The following is a 17019-nucleotide window of genomic DNA, read 5'->3' as shown; positions in this document are numbered from 1 at the left end:
TACCCGCGTAAATAAATGACCATGGGGCTCTCTAAGTACCTAATAGCTACCAATCTTAAAGCGACACTTGGGTGAGCTTAACATTGACACTTATATAATAGGTTTACATGTAAAAAATACATTAGTATTAAAATGCCCACCTCAAAAGACTATGTAGTGATTTAAGGTATTTTTTTGTAATTAGGTTTAAGACAAATTTAGCGGTATGCTTGGTAATATTGCTCGCTTTGTCAGTTCTGTTGTCTAAAACGGTGACCGATCGCCACCAAAATGCAAATGCACAATACTACTCTTGTCCACTTCAACCTGTGAAAGTATAAAAGTGTTCACAATAGTTTGGATTTATTGACATAAAACGTGATCTCATCATGATCACCTCCACAAAATCAAAATTACCGTGGCGATTGCTCCTCCACATACACAAGCTGAAGCAGACAAGAGCATGAATGCGCACACGAACCCCGACTGGTTATATTTCGGACATTTAGCGACGCTAAACTCGTGTCTCAGGAGGGAGAGAGACGCGGCTTGCAGCAGCAGCAGGCAGATTAGAGCCACCACATCTCTCCCCGGTTAAAGGTAGGATTGGGACAGGGAATAGCAACAACTAGCTTAAGGCCGTTAAAACAAAAGGTGTTAGAACAACAACTTTAGCTCCTTACTGTCCGCCCAGCATGTGGAGGTGAAGATGAGCCTGTGTCTTCATGTCACCTCACAAGCAGTCGTGCGCGGTGTCCCTGCTTTTTGCTTGCAGCCCCCTTCTGCCCGAGTGAAGCGGCTTTAGAGTGAAAAAGCCCTCCTCCAACAGCGAACGAAAAGTTCCAGCGAGGCTGACTGCACAGCCGAGAGTGTGCAGTCGTTGGAACGTGCCATTTTGGCTGTTACCTTCCAAATTGGACGGCGCGTTGTAAACTGAAAATCTGGGGCATTCCTCATCCAAATAAATGTGCACGTCTCATTTCCATTTCAGTCTCTGTAAATATCCTAACTGGTATTTAATGCCTTGCCCGTCCTAACCGTGATCAGCAAAGAAGAGATGTTTTTTTTTTTTTTTTTCAAGCAAAGAAGCAGTGTGCGCTGGTTCCAGCCTATGTACCTCTGCTGACTTCCACATTTCCTCATTCTCATATAAATCAGCCACGGCGAGGTTAATCCTTTTGATATGTTGAATTGGGCATTAGTAGAGATGTCCACATACATTTTGGTGCCAATTGATCGCCACTTTTGGACGTTATGAGCAATGAAAGTACAATGATTTCCAATGGAGATTTGGGAATTGGTTCATCCCGTGACTCCGGCCGAACAAGGATAGAACGGTAGGGAGCACGGCCATTCTGCTCATTAACAAGGGGTGTTATTCATAGAGTCACTTATTTCCTAATTCCTCCTAAATTTATTAATGAAATAGAAAATTACAACTTTTCATTTTCCTGATCAAAAAATATATAAAATGAACTTGTTAGTGAAAACGTGGCCATCCTGGCCCCACCGTCCCTTTAAGAGGGCGGGCTGCGCTGACGAATGCCGATTGGTTGGTCGTACTTGGGGGTGTGATGTTAGCGCCATCATTGGCTACCGGTAACTGCTAACTAGTGTGCATTCAGCTGTCCTCTCTCGTCGCAATATTTTAAAAATGAAGGAAAAGTGAATGGATACATAGACAGACAAAGAGGTGAAGGCTGTTCTGAGCATTTTCGGGGGACAAAGACATCCGGCGCAAATTTGAATAGGCGACATGGAGCGACCAGTACGCACTAGCTTATTACTGCTGAGCTAGGTGAGTTTAACACTGTTCAAACGGCAAAACAAGTCTGTGGAAGCTGCTATGTTAAAAAAACGACTTATAAAAAGCTCACAGATCATAACAGCCATTGTTGAAATTACCATCAAGTGAGCAAATGGTACGACCAACTAGATAGACGCCATGGGTCATTCTTGGACACTGGAGCAAAGGATTCTGCTATGGCGCTTCTGGAACAAACACGGGTAAACACAAAATATTCACAGTAATACTTGGAATATAGTAATTTCATTTGTTATGTGTTGTAGTTATTTCCAGCAGAAACACAAATACTGTAAGTGCGTGGGTTTTCATGAGTAAACCGCACTAAAAATGGTTTCCTGTTTAAAGGCTCACCATTGAAGTATTCATAAAACAGGATAGTGGATTTATATACAAGCCACTACTACTACTAATACCCAGTTTGAAAAAAAAAAGTGTTTACATACAGGGTAATATGTACCGAAATAATTAAGTATTGTATTTTGAACTAGAGAATGCAATTTCTGGAGAAATTGCGTGTGAAGGCGAAGGAAGGTGAGCAGAAACTGTGGAATGCATTGGAATGAAGTTGAATAAAGTTGAATGATACTGAATAAAGTTGAATGGTACTGAATGAAGTTGAATAAAGTGGAATGAAGTTCAATAAAGTTGAATGAAGTTGAATAAAGTGGAATCAAGTTGAATGATGCTGAATAAAGTTGAATGATACTGAATAATGAAGAATGAAATTGAATGAACTCTATGAAAAATCTTGGATTGAGTAGGAATCAAACCGGCATTACCCACTTACAGCTCAGCATTTGTACCACTACACAATCAAGGACTTAACTGGAAAGCTATAAATCTAAAATGTTGAATGTGCAAGTGGGACTGAATGGCCAATGTTTTATTTTAAGGTTGAATAATTTGAATTTGGTCCGCTGATAGTGTAGTGGTACACACGCCTGAGTTGTGTGCGGGCAGCGTGGGATCGATTCCCGCTCAGTGACAGTGTCTATGTGTGCCCTGCGACTGGCTGGCGACCAGTTCGGGGTGTAGTCTGCCTTCGCCCATTGACGGCTGGGATAGGCTCCAGCAACTCCCCGCGACCCTATATAGGATAAGCGGTTTGGAAAATGACATGACATAATTTGAATTTGGGGGAAATATGAATTGCAGGTGTGTTGAAAAGCTGAACCAATGTGAGTTGAATGACCTAAATGAAGTTGAATGAACTCTATGAAAACTTTTGGACTTAGCAGGAGTTGAACCAGCGCTGCCCACTCACAACTCGGCGTGTGTACCCACTACACCATCAGGGACTTAAAGGTGTAAATCTGAAATGTTGAATGTGCCAGTAAGACTGAATGGCTAATGTGTTTTAAGGTTGAATAATTTGAATTTTTGCTTAGTATGAGTGTGCCATTGGAAATGAATTGGGTTTGTGGGGGTAAAAAAAGTTTAATTTTGGGGGAACCGTAAATGTTAGGGGCAAAAAATGCAAGTTTTGATGGCATGATTTTTTTAAATAATTTGACATTTGAATGGGGTGAATCGAATGAAGTATGTGCAAGTAGTTACAGTTTGAATTTGCCATTGGAAATGAATGGGGTCTTTGGGGGTGAAAAAAGTAGAATTTGGGGGGAACCGTAAATGTTAGGGGGTGAAAACAAAAAAGGAGCAGCCATGGCATGAATTTTTGGAATAGTTTAAAGTTTGAACGGGGTGAATCGGATTAAGTATGTGGAAGTAGCGGCACGCCAAAGTTTTTGGAGTGGCAAAAAAGGAGCAATATCATAGTAATACTAGAGAATGCAATTTCTGGAGGAATTGCGTGTGAAGGCGAAGGAAGCTGAATGGAATATGTGGAATGCGTTGGAATGAAGTTGAATGAATTTGAATTAAGTTGAATAAATTTGAATGAAGTTGAATGACCTTGAAAAAAATCAGAAGGGAAACAAGAAAAAAGGAAGTAAGGAAACAATGAAAGAAGGAACTCAGGAAAAAAAAGAAGGAAAACAAAGAATCATGGACTCAAAGGAAGGGAGGAAGCAAGCAACCAAGATAGCAAAGAAAACAAGCAAGAAAGAAAACAAAGTAAGAATACAAAATAGTAAGAAGGAAAGAATGAGGCAAAGAAATGAGGAAGAAAGGACACTAGTAAGCAAGGAAGGAAGGAAACAAGGAATCTCGGTAAGGAAGGAACCTGGGGATGAGAAATCTGTGTGTCCCAATATTTTTGACCAAAATGGCCACTTCATTAGGGCCACCTGGGGATGAAAAATCGGGGTGTCCCAATATTTTTGACAACATGGCCGCTTCATTTGGGACACCTGGGGACGAAAAATCGGGGTGTCCCAATACTTTTGAACAACATGGCCACTTCATTGGGGACACCTGAGGATGAAAATTCTGGGTGTCCCATACTTTTGAACAACATGCCCAAGATGGCCGCCGCACTGGGGACACCTCGGGGTGAGAATCCACAGTCGAGCTAATGTCTCTTCCCAAGATGGCCGCCGCACCAGGGAGACCTCGGGGTGAGTATCCCCAGTCTAGCTAATGTCCCTGTCCAAGATGGCCGCCAAACTGGGGAGACCAACGGGCAATAACACTGGTCCACTGAAAATGAATGGTGAAATTGTGTGGATTTTTTAAGTGTGAAAGAGTTTAATGTGTGGGAAATAGGAATTTGGGGTGTGTTGAAAAGCTTGACCAATATGAGTTGAATGAGATGAATGTTGGGAATTTCAAATTGGAATGATGTAAATGTGAATTGTTGAATATGGCAATGGGAATGAATGGTGGAATTTTGTGTTTTTTTTACGGGTGAATAACTTGAATGTGTGGGAAGTAGGAATTTTGGGTGTGTTGAAAAGTTTACCAATGTGAGTTGAATGACTTGAATGGTGTGAATTTGAAATTGAATTGGTGTAAATGTTAAAATTTGAATGTGTCAATGGAAATTAATGGTGAATAGTTGAATAGTTTAATTTTTGTGGATTTCCTAAGTGTGAATAAGTAGGAATTGTGTGTTGAAAAGCTTCATCAATGTGAGTTGAATGAGTTGAATGAGTTGAATCGTGTGAATTTGAAGTTAAAATTGTGTAAATGTGAAAAAATTGAAAATTTGTGAAACAAGAAAAAATACTACCCAAGAAGGCATGAATATTCTGGATGTTTTGAAAATTGAATGAATCGAATCGGGTGAAACATGTGGAAGGAGATGCACGCCAAAAAAGTGGTCGGACTAAAAAGGAATAATAATAATAATATAAAAAGAATTGGAATAACATATGTGTTATTACTAGAGAATGCTATTTCTGGAGAAATTGCATGTGAAGGCGAAGGAAGCTGAATGAAAACTGCGGAATGCGTTGGAATGAAGTTGAATGTAGTTAAATGAAGTTGTATGCTACTGAATTAAGTTGAATGACACTGAATGAAGTTGAACGATACTGAATGAAGTTGAATGATTCTGAATTAAGAGGAATGAAGTTGAATGAAATTGAATGAAAAGGAATGTATTGAAATGTAGCAGAAATAAGTGGGATGAAGTTGTTTTGAAGTAAAATGTACCTGGGCGGCACGGTGGTCGACTGGTTAGCACGTCCGCCTCACAATTCAGAGGTCGTGGGCTCGATCCCGGCTCCGGCCTCCCTGTGTGGAGTTTGCATGTTCTTCCCGTGCCTGCGTGGGTTTTCTCCGGGTACTCCGGTTTCCTCCCACATTCCAAAACATCCATGGTAAGTTGATTGGACTCTCTAAATTGCCCCTAGATTGATTGTGAGTGCGGATGTTTGTCTTTGTCTGCGATTGGCTGGCAACCAATTCAGGGTGTCCCCTGCCTACTGCCCGAAGACAGCTGGATAGGCTCCAGCACGCCCGCGACCCTTGTGAGGATAAGCGGTATAGATAATGGATGGATGGATGGATGGATGGATGAATGTACCTGTAGTTGAATGAAGTTGAACGATACCGAATTAAGGTGAATGATACAGAATTAAGTAGAATGGAATCGAATGAAAACCAATGGATTGAAATGAAGTAGAATTAAGTGGAATGAAGTTGAGTGATACTGAATAAAGTTGAATGACCTTTATGAAAAACTGTGGAATGCGTTGGACAAATACTGAAAGTAGTTGAATTAAATTGAATGACCTCAAATTATAGAGAATAGCCTGGAATAAGGAGGACATTAAAATGGAAGGAAAGAAAATACTTCCGGTCCATTTCCGGTCATTTGGGTCACTTCTGGATAATTTCTGGATAATTTGGGCCACTTCCGGTTCATTTCCGGTCATTTGGGTCACTTATGGACCATTTCCGGGTCATTTGGACCACTTCTGGTTCATTTTCAGGTCATTTGGGTCACTTCCGGTCCATTTCCGGGTCATTTGGGTCACTTATGGACCATTTCCGGGTCATTTGGACCACTTCTGGTTCATTTCCGGGTCATTTGGGTCAATTCCGGCCCATTTCCAGGTCATTTGGGTCACTTCCTGTTCATTTCTGGGTCATTTGGGTCACTTCCTGTTGAATATGGGTCACTTCCTGTTGATTTTGGGTCCTCTCCCAAGATGGCCGCCGCACTGGGGTGACCTCAGGGTGAGTATCCCCAGTCTAGCAAATGTCCCTGTCCAAGATGGCCGCCGCACTGGGGACACCTCGGGGTTAGTATGCCCATCTAGCTAATGTCCCTTACCAAAATGGACGCCGCACTGTGGAGACCTCGGGGTGAGTATCCCTATCTGGCTAATGTCCCTTCCCAAGATGGCCACTGCACTGGGGAGACCTCGGGGTGAGTATCCCCAGTCTAGCTGATGTCCCTGACCAAAATGGCCGCCGCACTGGGGAGACCTCGGGGTGAGTATCCCCAGTCTAGCTAATGTCCCTTCTCAAGATGGACGCCGCACTGTGGAGACCTCGGTGTGAGTATCCCCAGTCTTGCTAATGTCCCTGTCCAAGATGGCCGCCGCACTGGGGAGACCTCGGGGTGAGTATCCCCAGTCTAGCAAATGTCCCTGTCCAAGATGGCCGCCGCACTGGGGAGACCTCGGGGTTAGTATGCCCATCTAGCTAATGTCCCTGACCAAGATGGCCACCGCACTGGGGAGACCTGAGGGTGAGTATCCCCGGTCTAGCTAATGTCCTTGAGCAAAATGGCCGCTGCACTGGGGAGACCTCGGGGTGAGTATCCTCAGTCTAGCTGATGTCCCTGACCAAGATGGCCGCCGCACTGGGGAGACCTCGGGGTGAGTATCCCCAGTCTTGCTAATGTCCCTTCCCAAGATGGCCGCCACACTGGGGAGACCTCACGTTGAGTATCCCCAGTCTAGCTAACGTCCCTGTCCAAGATCGCCGCTGCACTGGGGAAGCCCTCGGGGTGAGTATCCCCAGTCTAGCTAATGTCCCTTCCCAAGATGGCTGCCGCACTAGGGAGACCTCGGGGTGATTATCCCCAGTCTAGCTGATGTCCCTGACCAAGATGGCCGCCGCACTGGGGAGACCTCGGGGTGAGTATCCCTAGTCTAGCTGATGTCCCTGACCAAGATGGCCCCCCACAGGGGAGACCTCGGGGTGAGTATCCCCAGTCTAGCTAATGTCCCTGACCAAGATGGCCGCCGACTGGGGAGACCTCGGGGTGAGTATCCCCAGTCTAGCTAATGTCCCTGACCAAGATGACCACCGCAGTGGGGAGACCTCGGGGTAAGTATCCCCAGTCTAGCTAGTCCTTTCCCAAGATGGCCGCCGCACTGGAGAGACCTCGGGGTGAGTCTCCCCAGTCTAGCTAATGTCCCCGCCCAAGATGGTCGCCGCACTGTGGAGACCTCGGGGTGAGTTTCCCTAGTCCAGCTAATGTCCATGTCCAAGATGGCCGCCGCACTGGGGAGACCACGGCGCAATAACACTGGTCCACTGGAAATGAATGGTGAATTTCTGTGGGGTTTTTAAGTGAATGAGTTGAATCTGTGGAAAGTCTGGATTTGGGGGTTGTTGAAAAGCTGAATGTGAGTTGAGTGAGTTCAATGACTTGAATTTGTGGAAATTGGGAAGGTGTAAATATGAAAAGTTGAAGGTTCCAATGGAAATGAATGGTGAATAGTTGAATTTTTGTGGTTTTTTTAAGTGTGAATGAGTTGAATGTGTGGAAAGTAGGGATTTTGACGGTGTTGAAAAGCTGAATGGGAGTTGAATGAGTTAATTTTGGGGAAATTGGGAAGATGTAAATGTGAAAAGTTAAATCTGCCAATGGAAATTAATGGTGAATACTTGAATTTTTGTGGGTTTTTTAAGTGTGAATGAGTTGAATGTGTGGAATGTAGGAATTTTGGGGGTGTTGAAAAGCTGAATGTGAGTTGAATGAGTTCAATAACTTGAATTTGTGGAAATTGGGAAGGTGTAAATGTGAAAAGTTGAAGATTCCAATGGAAATGAATGGTGAATAGTTGCATTTTTGTGGGTTTTTCAAGTGTGAATGAGTTGAATGTGTGGGAAGTAGGAATTTTGTGGGTGTTGAAAATCTGAATGTGAGTTGAATGATTTGTATGACTTGAATTTGTGGAAATTGGAATGGTGGAAATCGGAAATGTTGAATATGCCATTGGAAACGAATGGGAATTTGGGGGGAACCGTCATTTTTTTGAATGAAGAAAAAGGAGCCCATGTTGCCGTGAATTTTTGGAATACATTGAAGTTGGAACGGCGAGAATCGGTTGAAAAATGTGGAAGTAGAAGAACGCCAAAAAAGTGCGAGGAATAAAATAGAAGAAGAAGAAGAACTAGAGAATTCAATTTCTGGAGGAATTGCGTGTGTAGGCAAAGGAAGCTGAAAAAAACTACGGAATGCGTTGAAATGAAGTTGAATGAAGTGGAATAAAGTTGAATGAAGTGGAATAAAGTTGAATGATACTGAATGAAGTTGAATAAAGTGGAATGAAGTTGAATAAAATTGAATGAAATTGAATAAAGTGGAATGAACCCTATGAAAAATATTGGAATGAGCAGGAATTGAACCAGCACTGCCCACTAACAACTCGGCGTGAGTACCACTACACCATCAGGGACTTAACTGGAAGAATGTGAAACTGAAACTGTTGAATGTGCAAGTGGGACTGAATGGTGTGTTTTTAAGTTTGAATCATTTCTATTTTTTGGAAGTAGGAATTGCAGGTGTGTTGAAAAGCTGAACCAATGTGAGTTGAATGACCTAAATGAAGGCGGCACGGTGGGCGACTGGTTAGCACGTCCGCCTCACAGTTAAGAGGTCGTGGGTTCGATCCCGGCTCCGGCCTCCCTGTGTGGAGTTTGCATGTTCTCCCCGTGCCTGCGTCGGTTTTCTCCGGGTACTCCGGTTTCCTCCCACATTCCAAAAACGTGCATGGTAAGTTGATTGGATACTCTAAATTGCCCTTAGGTGTGATTGTGAGTGCGGATGTTTGTCACTATGATTGGCTGGCAACCAGTTCAGGGTGTCCCCCGCCTACTGCCCAAAGACGACTGGGATAGGCTCCAGCACACCCCGCGACCCGTGTGAGGATAAGCGGTACAGATAATGGATGGATGGATGGATGACCTAAATGAAAGTGAATGAACTCTATGAATGATACTGAATGAAGTTGAATAAAGTGGAATGAAGTTGAATAAACTCTATGAAAAATATTGGATTGGGCAGGAATTGAACCAACGCTGCCCAATAACAACACAGTCTGTGTACCACTACACCATCAGGGACTTTACTGACAGAATGTAATAATAAAATGTTGAATGTGCAAGTGGGACTGCATGAGGAATAATTTGAATTTTTGGGAAGTATTATGGGTTTGTTGAAAAGCTTAACCAATGTGAGTTGAATGAGCTGAATCTTGTGTATTTGAAATATGAATGTTTTAAACGTGAAGTGCTGAATTTGCCATTGGAAATGAATGGGGTTTTTGGGGGTGAAAAAACTTGAATTTTGGGGGAACCATAAAAGTTAGGGGATAAAAACAAAGAAGAGCCTCTATTTCATGAATTTTTGGAATAGTTTAAAATTATAACGGGGTGAATCAGATGAAAAATTTGGAAGTTACGGCGCACCAGAAAAGTGGGAGGAATAAAATGAATAATAATAATAATAATAATAATAATAATAATAATAATGATAATAATAATAATAATAATAATAATAATAATAATAATAATAATAATAATAATAATAATAATAATAGGGCGGCACGGTGGTCAACACAATTTTTACAATTTTGGAAGTGGAAGTCAACACCCCCAAAAATTATTTGCAATATGTTCTAAGCGGGCGGCACGGTGGTCGACTGGTTAGCACGTCCGCCTCACAGTTCAGAGGTCGTGGGTTTGATCCCAGCTCCGGCCTCCCTTTGTGGAGTTTGCATGTTCTCCCCGTGCCTGCGTGGGTTTTCTCCGGGCACTCCGGTTTCCTCCCACATTCCAAAAACATGCATGGTAAATTGATTGGATACTCTAAATTGCCCCTAGGTGTGATTGTGAGTGCGGATGTTTGTCTCTGTGTGCCCTGCGATTGGCTGGCAACCAGTTCAGGGTGTCCCCCGCCTACTGCCCAAAGACAGCTGGGATAGGCTCCAGCACGCCCCGCGACCCTTGTGAGGAGAAGCGGTACAGATAATGGATGGATGGATAATAATAATAAAGTGCTAGAATAACATATGTGTGAAGGTCTTTGCCTTCACACAACTAGAGAATGCAATTTCTGGAGAAATTGGGTGTGAAGGCGAAGGAAGCTTAAAAGAAAGTGTGGAATGCATTGGAATGAAGTTGAATAAAGTTGAATGACACTGAATAAAGTGGAATGAAGTTGAATAAAGTGGAATAACATTGAATGATGCTCAATAAAGTTGAAAGATACTGAGGATGGAGGGCCAGGGATTGAACTCAGCACCTACTCATTGGGAAACCACCATTCTACCACTGAGCTATGCAGCCTCTGATATTGGATAGTGAGTTAATTGTACTGAAGGTTTTAAATGTGCGCTCGGGATTTTTTTTTTTTTTTTTGTGTGTAAAGGTTGAATAATTTGAATTTTTGGGAAGTAGGAATTGTGAGTCATGTGGAATGTGAAAACAAAAAGGAGCAGCCATGGCATGAATTTTTGGAATAGTTTAAAGTTTCAACGGGGTGAATCAGATTAAGTATGTGGAAGTAGCGGAACGCCCAAAAAAGTGGGAGGAATAAGTGGAATGAAGTTGAATGAAATTGAATGAAAAGAAATTAATTGAAAGGAAGTAGAAATAAGTGGGATGAAGTTGATTTGAATGAAGTTGAATGAAGTTGAATGATACTGAATGAAGTTGAATGATACTGAATGAAGTTGAATGATACTGAATTAAGTCGAATAAAATTGAATGACAAGTAATGAATTGAATTTAAGTAAAATTAAGTGGAATGAAGGTGAATAAAGTGGAATGAAGTTGAATCAAGTTGAATGATACTGAATGAAGTTGAATGATACTGAATAAAGTTGAATGACCCCTATGAAAAACTGTGGATTTCGTTGAAATGATACTGAATGAAGTTGAATGGAGTTGAATGACCTCAAATTATAGAGAATAGCCTCGAATGAGGAGGATATAAAAAGTGAGAAGGGAAAAAAATACTTCTGGTTCAATTCTAGGTCATTTGGGTAACTCCCGGTCCATTTCCGGGTCATTTGGACCACTTCTGGTACATTTCCTAGTCATTTGGACCACTTCCAGTTCATTTCAAGGTCATTGGGGTCACTTCTGGTCAATTTCCGGTTCATTTGGGTTAAATTTGGTCCATTTCCTGGTCATTTGGGCCACTTCCGGTTCATTTCCGGTCCATTAGGGGCACTTCCGTTTCATTTCTGGGTCATTTAGACCACTTCCGGTCCATTTCCGGTTGTTTGGGTCGATTCTAGTCCATTTCTGAGTCATTTGGGTCACTTACGGTTCATTTCCGGGTCATTTAGACCACTTCGGGTCCGTTTTCGGATCATTTGGGTCACTTCGGGTCCATTTCCGGGCCATTTGGGTCATTGCCAGTTCATTTCCGGGTCATTTGGGTCACTTCCGGCCCATTACCGGGTCATTTGGGTAACTTACGGTCCGTTTCCGGGTCATTTGGGTCACTTCTGGTCCATTTCCGGGTCATTTGGGTCATATCCAGTAAATATGGGTCACTTCCGGTCCATTTCCAGGTTGACAATACCATCCCGTCCTCTGACGATACCATCCCGTCCTCCCGTCTGTTATCATGGGTAATGTTAGATCGCTCCCCAACAAGATGGACGAGCTAGCGGCGCTTACCCGGCATGAGAGGAACTTCCGGGAGGCTAGCCTGATGCTATTCACGGAGTCGTGACTAACAGCCCTAACGCCGAACGTGGTCGTAGAGTTGGACGGCTTCCAAATCATACGCGCGGACAGGACGCTGGAGAGTGGAAAGAGGAAAGGAAGAGGGCTGGCTGTGTTTGTGAACGATAGATGGTGTAATCCGGGGCACATCACAATTAAGGAGCAGCTTTGCAGCAGGGATATTGAGCTGCTAGCTGTTGGCATGAGGCCATTCTACATCCCGCGAGAGTTTAGTCATGTGATGGCTGTGACCGTCTACGTCCCACCAGCTGCCAGCAGCGACACAGCCTGTGATGTCTTGACTGCAGCAGTGAGCAGGCTACAAACACAGCACCCAAATGCCCTGATACTCATCTCTGGTGACTTCAATCATGCCTCCCCTTCCTCCTCTCTGCCTTCATTCACACAGTATGTCACCTGCCACACCAGAGACAATAAAACACTGGACCTTTTCTATGCCAACACCAAGGAGGCATACACATCACTGCCCCCCCCCGCTGGGCAAAGCTGATCACAACCTGGTGGCTCTCCAGTCTGTGTACAAACCTCTGGTCCGCAGGCAGCCAGCTGTGACCCGCAGGAGGCCTTAAAGGACTTTTTCAGCACAACTGTGTGGGAAGTATTGAGCGATGCTCACGGGGAAGATATTAGTAGTCTAACGGACACTGTTACAGACTATATAAATTTCTGCATGGAGAACACCATACCCACCAGGACAGTAAGGTGTTTCTCCAACAACAAACCCTGGATCACACCAGACATAAAAGCTCTCCTGAAGGAGAAGAGGAGGGCTTTTGCGTCAGGCAACATAGAGGAGCGGAAGACTGTGCAGCGCCAGCTGAGGAGGAGGATCAGAGAGGGGAAAAGGTCCTACAGGAAGAGGATGGAGGAGCAGCTGCTGCAGAATAACGCCAGGGGAGTCTGGAGGGGCCTGAAGACCATCTCAGGCCACGGACCACCCAAGACCCGGACTGGGGGGGACCTGCAGTGGGCAAATGAGCTGAACCTCTTTTTCAATAGGTTTGATCAGATGCCTGCCCCCACTCAGTCTCTCCTGCTGCAGCCTCCACCTATTCCTCCTGCTGGGCGTGTCACCCCCTCCCCCCTTTTCTCCACAGTCTCCAGCTCCCAGCTACACCAGATAGCCACCACTCCCTCCTGCCCAGCCTTGGCCTTCACAACATCTCAGGTGAGGAACAAGCTGAAGAAGATGAAGGCGAGGAAGGCAGCGGGTCCAGATGGCATCAGCCCCCATCTCCTCAAATCCTACACAGACCAGCTGTGTGGAATTGTCCAGCACATGTTCAACCTGAGCCTGAAGCTGGGCAGGGTCCCCCAGCTATGGAAAACATCCTGCCTGGTCCCGGTGCCAAAGACCCCCCACCCGAAGGAGCTCAACAGCTTCAGACCAGTGGCGCTGACGTCTCACCTGATGAAGACCCTGGAGAGACTGGTCCTTGTCCACCTGCGCCCCCTGGTGAGCTCCTCAATGGACCCACTCCAGTTCGCATATCAGCCAGTGTGAATGATGCCATCATCTACCTCCTCCACACTTCACTCTCCCACCTGGAGAAGGCGGGGAGCACTGTGAGGATCATGTTCTTTGATTTCTCCAGTGCTTTCAACACCATCCAGCCCACCCTACTGGGAGACAAGCTGGAGCGGGCGGGGGTGGCGCACCACCTCACCACATGGATCCAGGACTACCCTCACAAACCGGCCACAGTATGTGAGGACACAGGACTGTGTGTCTGACGTGCTCCTCTGTAGCACGGGGGCCCCACAGGGAACTGTCTTGGCTCCCTTCCTGTTCACCCTCTACACCTCGGACTTCAACTACAACACCCCTACCTGTCAACTGCAGAGGTTCTCTGACGACTCTGCGATTGTCGACCTCATCACAGGCGGAGATGATCGGGAGTACAGAGAACTTACTCAGGGTTTTGTGGACTGGTGCCAACAGAACCGCCTCCTGATCAATGCGGGGAAATCCAAAGAAATGGTGGTGGATTTCGGTAGGCGCCAGCACTCTTCACCTGCACCAGTGAATATCCGGGGAACAGATGTTGAGAGAGTCTCAACTTACAAGTACCTGGGTGTTCATCTGAACAATAAACTGGACTGGTGCGACAACACAGACGCCCTCTATAGGAAGAGTCAGAGCAGACTCTTTCTACTCAGGAGACTGAGGTCTTTTGGGGTTCAGGGGACACTCCTCAGGAACTTTTATGACTCGGTGGTTGCATCAGTCATCTTCCAGGGAGTGGTCACCTGGGCAGGCGGCGTCTCGGCCCGGGACAAGAAGCGGCTGGACAAACTGGTCAGGAGGGCCGGCTCTGTCCTGGGCTGCTCCCTGGACTCTGTGGACTCGGTGGGGGACAGGAGGATGTTGGCCAAGCTGTCATCAATGCTGCACAACCCGGACCACCCCCTCCAGGGCACCCTAACAGCACTCCACAGCTCCTTCAGTGACAGACTGTTACACCCTCGCTGTGCAAGGGAGAGATTCCGCCGTTCCTTCTTGCCTGCTGCTGTCAGACTCTTTAACAAGAACATTGTGTAGTCTCTACAAACTGGCGGACATTAGTGCAATTGTGCAGTCCTGCACCTGAGCTCATATCGTGCAATACCCAATATTCCCCACTACTGCAATACTCAACATTCCCCACTACTGTTAGTCTAGTTTTATTTTTATCCAATGCTGTTCCTTACATTTCACTACAGCACTGCAGCACTGTCACTTACTTAGAGTATTTTTCCTCTGTACTATGTACAGGCCAAAATGAGTGTTCCTCATACTTTTTATGTAGATGTATGTTGGTGTGTATATACATGTGTATATACACATGTTACTGCTCATATTTACATAGGTTTGATCCCGAATGTTTGCCGTCAATGTTATACATTAATGGCTACATTATGCCGCCGTCCCTGTGTGACCTATATCTTTGCTGCTGTAACAATGAAAATTTCCCCACTGTGGGATCAATAAAGACATTCTTATCTTATCTTATTTTATCTTATTTGGGTCACTTCCAGTCCATGTCCTGCTTATTTTGGTCACTTCCGGTCCATTTCTGAGACATTTTGGGTCACTTTCTGTTCATTTCCAGGTCATTTGGGGTCACTTCCTGTTGAATATGGGTTACTTCCTGTTGATTTTGGGTCCTCCCACAAAATGGCCACTGCATTGGAGAGACCTAGGGGTGAGTATCCCCAGTCTACCTTATGTCCCTGCCCAAGATGTCCGCCGCACCGGGGAGACCTCGGGGCGAGTAACCCCAGTCTAGCTAATGTCCCTGTCCAAGATGGCCGCCGCACTGGTGAGACCATGGGTGAATATCCCCAGTCAAGCTAATGTCCCTGTCCAAGATGGCCGCCGTACCGGGGAGATCTCGGGGCCAGTTTCCCCTGTCTAGCTAATGTCCCTGTCCAAGATGGACACAGCACTGGGGAGACCTCGCAGTGAGTATCCCCAGTCTATCTTATGTCCCTGTCCAAGATGGCTGCCGCACTGTGGCCATCACGGGGTGAGTATCCCCAGTCTAGCTAATGTCCCAGTCCAAGATGGCCGCCGCACTGGGGCGACCTCGGGCTGAGTATCCCCAGTCTAGCCAATGTCCCTGCCCAAGATGGCCACCGCACCGGGGAGACCTCGGGGTGAGTATCCCCAGTCTAGCTAATGTCCCTGTCCAAGATGGCCGCCGCACTGCGGCCAATAACACTGGTCCACTGGAAATAAATGGTGAATACTTGAATTTTTGTGGGTTTTTTAATTGTGAATGAGTTGTATGTGTGGGAAATAAGGGGTGTTGAAAAGCTGAAGGTGAGTTGAATGACTTGAATTTGTGGAAATTGGGAAGGTATAAATGTGAAAAGTTGAACGTTCCAATGGAAATTAATGGTGAATAGTTGAATTTTTGTGGTTTTTTTATGGGTGAATAAGTTACATTTTTGGGAAGTAGGAATTTGGGGTGTGTTGAACCGCTTGACCAATATGAGTTGAATGAGATGAATGTTGTGAATTTCAAATTGGATGATGTAAATGTGAATTGTTGAATATGGCAATGGCACTGAATGGTAGAATTTTGTGGTTTTTTTACGGGTGAATAAGTTGAATTTTTTGGGAAGTAGTAATTGTGGGTGTGTTGAAAAGCTTTAACAATCTGAGTTGATTGAGTTGAATCTTATGAATTCGAAATTGGAATTGTGGAAATGGGAAATGTTGAATATACCATTGGAAATGAATGGGTTTTTTTGGGGTGAAAATTGTGAAATATTGGGGAAACCGTAAATTTTTGGAATGAAAGAAAAGGACCCCCGGTAGCCGAAAATTTTTGGAATACATTGAAGTTGGAATGGGGAGAATCGGTTGTAAAATGTGGAAATAGAAGAACGCCCAAAAAGTTCGAGGAATAAAATAGAAGAAGAAGAAGAAGAAGAGAAGAAGAACAAAGGTGAATGGTGTAGCGTAACATAACAAGGCCTTCGCCTTCACACAACTAGAGAACGCAATTTCTGAAGAAATTGCGCGTGAAGGCGAAGGAAGCTGAAAAGAAACAATGCATTGGAATTAAGGTGAATTAAGTTGAATACAATTGAATGATACTGAATTAAATTGAATGAAGTTGAATAAAGTGGAATAAAATCGAATGATGCTGAATGAGACTGAGTAAAGTTGAATGACACTGAATAAATTGAACCGAAATAACAAGGATGGAATGGCCTGGGATTGAACCCACGGCCCCCTTTGGGAAACCACCACTCTACCACTGAGCTATGCAGCTCCTCATATTGGAATGCGAGTGAAATTCATTAAAGACTGTGAATGTGCCATCGGGAATTTAAATGCATTTAAAGATAGAATAATTTGAATTTTGGGGAAGTAGGAATTCTGTGTCATGTGT

At 44.7% G+C, this 17019-nt stretch overlaps 1 protein-coding gene across 3 annotated transcripts in view; it reads right to left on the bottom strand.

Moving 5' to 3' along the window:
• The window catches only part of LOC147152428 (myosin-7B-like), a 209741-nt gene that overhangs the window by 130469 nt on the left and 62253 nt on the right, over positions 1 to 17019 (bottom strand). The window lies entirely within an intron of this gene.

Source organism: Filicampus tigris, chromosome 1 (genome assembly GCF_054856515.1).
Source record: "Filicampus tigris isolate MCC_2025a chromosome 1, RoL_Ftig_1.0, whole genome shotgun sequence".
NCBI lineage: Eukaryota > Metazoa > Chordata > Actinopteri > Syngnathiformes > Syngnathidae > Filicampus > Filicampus tigris.
The sequence above is the reverse complement of the archived record's forward strand: the minus strand, read 5'-3'. Positions and strand labels throughout refer to the sequence as shown.